We start from the raw sequence: 6,988 nt of genomic DNA, 5'->3' as shown, positions 1-6,988 counted from the left end.
GAGAATTATTTTCCTTTAGAAATTAGTTTCTAGCTTGTTCAAATTCTTTTTCTAATCTGAAGTGACTTAAGTAGACTATGCATTTGCTAATCTGAGAATTTTATATTCTTTGCTAGTATTGTGATAATTTTCTTTATTTCTCTTCCATTTTTGCTATAATTTGGTTTTCCTCTGTCTTTAAAAAAATCAGGTCAGCTAGTTTAACCATTTAATTAATTTTTTCAAACCAGCCCATTTTAAGTTTTATTATTCTTTTGAATTTTCCTAATTTCTTCTTTGTTATTTAAAAGTCGAAGATCTTACATTTATTTTTTGTTCAAGCTTTTAAAAACCATATTTAATTTGCTAATTTGTTCTTTCTCTTTTTCTGGTGATGAATGAAATTATTTAAAATATAAAATTTCCTTTCTCGGCTATTTTAGTTGTCTCCCATAAATTTTGCTTTTTTTAATCTCATTATTGACATTTCCTCTGCTGAAATTTTCTATTGTTCTTATAATTTGTTCTTTGACTCCCTAGTTATTTAGAGTATTTTTAGTTTCCAATTATTTTAGAAATATATGTATTTTATTTTCTTCATTAAATATTTCATAATCACATTTTTAACATTCATTTAAAAAATTTAAGTGCTAAATTCTCCTCCCCTCCTCCTTTACTCTTTGAGAAGACAAGCGACATAATATCAATTTTGCATGTGAAATCATACAAAGTATTTTCATATTAACTATGTGCCAAAGGAAAACACACTTAAAAAGAAAAACCCCAAGAAAAAAATTAAAAGTGAAAAAAGTATGCTTCAATCTGCATTGAGTCCATCAATTCTTTCTTTAGAAGTTGATAGCATTTTTTCATCACAGATCCTTTGGAATTGTCTTAGATTAATGGGTAGATGGGAATAGCTAAATTTTTCACAGTTTATTATATTACTGTTACTGTGTATACAGTGTTTCCCTCTATTTCACTTTGAATCAGTTCATGTAACTCTTTCCAGGTTTTTAAAAAAAAAAATCATTCTGCTCATCATTTCTGATAACACAATAGTATTCCATTACAATCCTATGCCACAGTTTGTTCATCCATTCCCCAATTTATGGGCATCCCTTCAATTTCCAATTCTTTGCCACCCCAAAAAGAGCTGCTTTAAATACTTTGGTACAAACATGCCCATTTCCTTTTTCTTTGATCTCTTCTCCAAAGATTTTTAAATTCTTTCAAAGACCCTTTATAAAATGTAATTTTTATTGCATTATGATCAGAAAATATGTATAATATCTCTATATTTTTATTGATTTCTCTGAGTTCTTGGGAACTCTCCTTGCAGCTGCACATAAATGAGGAAAATGTTATTAATAAACAATCAAGGCTCCCCCTGGCCCTTTAACAGGAGAAAGGAGAAATAATATTCTGTTTTGGATATGGTGGGTTTAAAATGTCTGGGGGACTTGAGGGACTGGATGTGAGGTTTGTGAGTCATCCACGCAGAAACAATAACTATGTGGGAACTGGGGAGGGAGGGAAAGAAAATGAGAGACAGACAGACAGACAGACAGACAGACAGAGACAGAGACAGATAGAGACAAAGACAGAGAAAAGCAAGCCCTACTGATGAGGATTCATGAGTCCTGAACTGGTGTACATTGCCCATACTTTCTCTGGTAAGGCAGAGGACATAATTAATTGTCTGTGGAGGGGCAACTCATGCTACTGATGCCATAGGGCAATGATGGTGAAACTTTTAAGAGATGGAGTGCCGGGTCCTGCCCCTACCCCATCCCCTAGACCAAGTGCCATGCCTGCCCACCCCAGAGACAAAGTACTGTGCTTCTCCCTCCTACTGAGTACTGGGTGTTCCCCCACCATCTTACCCACACAGGGGAGGGAGGAAGTGCTCCCATTGGGCTGCTGGGTGGAGGGCTGGGTGAAGTGAGGAATGTTCGCAGTGAGTATAGAGAAGGGGAAGTGAGTGACCCTAGCCCTCTACTCCCCTTCAGCTCTGCCACCCGTGAGCCACCCACTTTACCCACTGTGTGCTCCCATTGAGCTGCTGGGCAGAGGGGTGGGTAATGTGAAAAAAATAACATCAAACATGATGGAGAGAGGGAAGGGAGCAGCTCCACATGCCTTTCTAGTAATAAACTCTGGGGAGTGGTGGAGGAGCAAGGGTGACTGCATGCCCACAGAGAGTGCTCTGTATGCCATCTTTGGCATTTATACCATAGGTTCACCATCACTGCCATAAGGTCTCTGATGCCTTCTGATGTCATCATACTCTTCCTGCTGATTCATTCCCTGCTGGTCACTAATCTCTGCTGAATGTTACTTCTGGCTAGTCTGTTGTGGCTGCTGTCCAGTAATGCTCTATTTGTCCACTGTTGGGCACTTTGTTAGATTTAAAATGGTTGAAGGCCTTAAACTGTAACAGTTAAAAGAGTGATGTTGTAAACTGCAGTGAGTTAAAATGGTGGAAGATATAAATTGGGATAGATATAAGAGAGGGTGGCTAAATTTGACCGCAGAAAATATGTTTCACTACAGTGTCTTGGTTTTTAAATCAAATATAAGGTGGTTGCCAGGGAAATATTCCCAATTATTCAAATACCCAAGTCAACTGGGTTTTATAGAGATTTTAATTAATACAAATGTGGAATTAAAGAAAAGAGAGAAAGAAAGAAAAAGGAAATAAGTATGAAGGGCCTTAAGCCAACATGGCCTAGACCTGAGTCTTAAGAGAGAGAGATCAGTCAGTCAGTCTTTTAACACTCACCACAAGGTCTGTCTAAGCAAGGATTCTAGTGACACCAGGCCAGCTCCATCTCAGCTGACTTCACCAGAGAGAGTTCCAGCCAGAGTCCTCCTTAAAGAGCCTTCCAGCCAGAGACTGTTCCAAAGGGCCTCTCTCCAGAGCCTCCAGAGGGACAGAGTCCCCTCAGAGGAGCTTCAGCGAGACCTCCTTAGAGATTGTCCTCCAAGAGCTTCCCTTCTCCAGAGCCTCTCTCAAGAGATTCTTCCCAAGTGATCCTCATCAGAGATCCTCCAAAAGGATTAAAAAAAATTTTTTTTAAACCCTTACCTTCCATCTTGGAATCAATACTGTGTATTGGCTCCAAGGCAGAAGAGTGGTAAGGGCTAGGCAATGGGGGTTAAGTGACTTGTCCAGGGTCACACGGCTGGGAAGTGTCTGAGGCCAGATTTGAACCTAGGAGGTCCCGTCTCTAAGGCTGATTCTCAATCCACTGAGCTACCCAAAATCAGATATATACTTGCTTGGGGATAACTCCAAAATTTCATGTTCCATATCATCCCCAGAGCTCAGGCCAAGTTGAGAGGATGAACAAAGAACTTAAAACTATGATTGGCAAATTATGCACTGAGACCCATTTAAAATGGCCTGAAATTCTCCCTCTGGCCCTATTTTATCTTAGAAGCAGGCCTAGAGGAGACTTACATATTTCACCATTTGAGATGCTTTTTTGGACATCCGCCTATACAGGCTAAGCCTTTCTCCCCAGCATATATGTCACTATTAGGGGGAGATATTACTATTGCTTCCTATATACAGGAGTTACAGCACAAACTACGTGAACTTCATGAATCCGGAGCTGCAGTACAAGCTGGACCACTAGACTTTTCTCTGTATGACCTGAATCCAGGAGATAAAGTTATATTAAGAATTTCAAGCGAACTGGAGCAATTCAACCTTCGTGGGAAGGACCATTCCAAATATTATTAACTACTCCAACATCTATAAAGATTGGAGAAAAGGACTCTTGGATTCACTGCTCACATGTGAAGAAAGCATCTTCTGCTGAGACTGATTGACTTTATCCTATCATATGAATTGGAGATAATAATCCATAGACAAATGGATGCTGTTTTTTCGAGAACACATTGAATTACTGGTTTTTTCCCTTATTTTTATTATTTCTTTTCTTTATTTTGATTAGAATATTTGATTTTTTCTCATTTTTGTACTGAAGATACACATAATTAATATTAATATTTTTTTCCTGCAGTAATAGAAGTTAATATATATATATATTCTTGCTATAATATCAGTATATACACAAAAGCTTTAAACTATGGGAACCTGTCATTTATTGATAAAATATTATAGGACTGTGATTAATGTTTGAATCTGATTTCAGAAAATGGGATTAAAAAAAAGGAGCACAGACTTAACCTGAAAAGTGCCAAAAAGAGCACACAGGAAATACTAATATGAGACTCGAGGTTGCGATGCTTGACATATGTTAAGTCATAGGACTTCCTTGTATCTACACTCTTTGTGAAGTACTCATACAAGTACAAAATTTGACTATCATTCTGGCTCCCTATATCCCTGAGAATGACAAAAAGGTCATACCAGGGAATGATGCTTCCCTATCAAAGTAGAATTCTAATTCTTCTCTTCTTATATTATGGCAACTTCCTGTAGTCTTGGCTACAAATGGCTAAATGAAATATTACTGCATTCTGTCCTACAGACTTGTGGGATAGAAATTACTTTATTATATTGGACCTATACAAGGGCCTATTTTGAATTTTTTCCTTATGTTTTTGATTATTTTTCTTTTCTTTTGATAATTGACTCATACACCCCCAGAACATTGCATTCTGAGCTAAACTTGATGTTTCTTAACACCTACTTCAGGGGGGATTGTGTTTTAATTTAAAATCTAAGAATTTTTGAATTTTTTTATTTGAGATTATATTTTTATAAAAATCCAAGAATTTTGATTTTTTTGTTTAAGATTATATTGTTATAAAATTCAAGACTTTGAATTTTGTTCGAGAAAAGATCTTCAAGAAAGAAGCTTGAAACTTTTACATCCAGAAAATGAACTGTTGCAGAAAGATGCTGGAAAACCTACACTTCATCAAGAAGATCAAGAATGAACTTTGGATATGATTGATTGAACTGAACTTTGATTGAACATTTATTGTAAATGTATACATTTATGCCAAAAGGGACTGCCCCTAATTTGGCTTTCTGTCAATGCACCTAGCAAAACATTGGTTTTGCTTTCTTTTCTTTTCTATTTCCTCCCTCACTATTCTAATTCCTCTTAGAGATTTGAATATCGTGTATATCTATAGTTAGAAGTGCATTTAGGATTACAAATTGATTTTGTTGAGTGATCAATGGGGAGACTAGTCTCCCAATGATCATCAGGGGGGGATTGTAAATCTTGAAATTTCTCAGACTTGTGAATGTCTAAAATTTCCACATTGGAACAAATTCCCTACTGGAAACATTCCCCATTTTGATGTGAGAACTTGCCAGGATCAGAAATGGGAGGACCTCTACTCCACCCGTACTTAAGACTGCTTTAGTGGAGAAAACTCCTTGCTAAACAATGAAAGTACTTGGACCCATGCTTATAATAAGGCAAGGAGTTCTTTGAGCCATGCCTGTTTTTTAGAATTGATACAATGGGATGCTAGGTACCTAAAAGGGTCAGGCAAGTTTTCTCTTAATGAGATTAGTCGACTCAGCTGTGTTTTCTCTGGTTCAGATTTACTGAGGGGATTAGTTGACACAGCAGCATTTTCTCTGGTTCAGACTTACTGAGGAGATTAGTCGACTTAGCAGGAATTCAGATGGGCTGACTTTTAGAAAACATCTATGGTGATTGGTAGATGGAAGAACTTAGGGGAGGTGACATAGAAAAAAAAACCCCTATATAAGAAAAGGAATCTCTTGAGCAAAGGGATCTTTGGAGATCCTTAAATCTTTGGAGGCTTGGGAGGCTTGGAGATAGATCCTTGGAGATAGATCCTTTTGGAGAAAGCTCTTATGAGGATTGCTTGGGAAGAATCTCTTGAGAGAGGCTCTGGAGAAGGGAAGCTCTTGGAGGACAATCTCTAAGGAGGTCTCGCTGGAGCTCCTCTGAGGGGACTCTGTCCCTCTGGAGGCTCTGGAGAGAGGCCCTTTGGAACAGTCTCTGGCTGGAAGGCTCTTTAAGGAGGACTCTGGCTGGAACTCTCTCTGGTGAAGTCAGCTGAGATGGAGCTGGCCTGGTGTCCCTAGAATCCTTGCTTAGACAGACCTTGTGGTGAGTGATAAAAGACTAAACTGACTGATCTCTCTCTTAAGACTCAGGTCTAGGCCATATTGGCTTAAGGCCCTTCATACTTATACCTTTTCTCTCTTTCTCTCTTTCTTTGATTACTCATTGTATTATTAATTAAATTCTCTATAAAACCCAGTTGACTTGGGCATATTCATAATTTGGGAATATATTCCCTGGCGATCACCTTATATTTGATTTAAAAACCAAGACACTGTAGTGAAACATATTTTCTGCAGTCAAATTTACTCACCTTCTCTTATATCTATCCCAATTTATATCTTCCACCATTTTAACTCACTACAATTTATGCCATACACTATTTTAATTATAACAGTTTATGGCCTTCCAACTATTTTAAATATTACAGTTTATGGCATCCCAATCTTTTAAATCTCACAACTTCCAGACAGGCACTCCTTTTCTGGTCTTAAAGTTCTAGCAGGCTTGCCAGCTTTTGCTTTCAACTAGAGAGCTCAGCTAAAATACTACCACTTGGCCATGGGAAAAGGAACTGACTGTGTCAGCACTTAGAATAAAGCCAAGGAATGTCTTTACCATGGTTTTTCTTTTTCTTTTTCTTTTTTTTTAAGAGAAGGCAGAATTGCTAACACATTTAATTAGTGGAATAAGGAGAAAACCTTCAAGGGCTTTTCCTTCTCTAAGGAAGGTCTTTCAGTATCTCCCCCTATTGGCTAGAATGGGTCATTCCTCTCCAGAAGGTAATCCATTGTTCCAAGATCCAAGCTTAGGCGTTACCAAGGCAGAAAGTAAGGTTGTTGTTACTGTTTTTTAATGGCAAGGGAGAGATTAGATTTGGGGAACACAATGGTTTTCATTCGAGAAATTTGGGGTTTGAGGTACCAACAGAAGATCTAGGTAGAGATGTCTAAGAAGTAATTGGAGATGGAGCCAGA

Source organism: Monodelphis domestica, chromosome 6 (assembly GCF_027887165.1).
Source record: "Monodelphis domestica isolate mMonDom1 chromosome 6, mMonDom1.pri, whole genome shotgun sequence".
Classification (NCBI taxonomy): domain Eukaryota; kingdom Metazoa; phylum Chordata; class Mammalia; order Didelphimorphia; family Didelphidae; genus Monodelphis; species Monodelphis domestica.
This window is presented reverse-complemented; position numbering follows the sequence as displayed.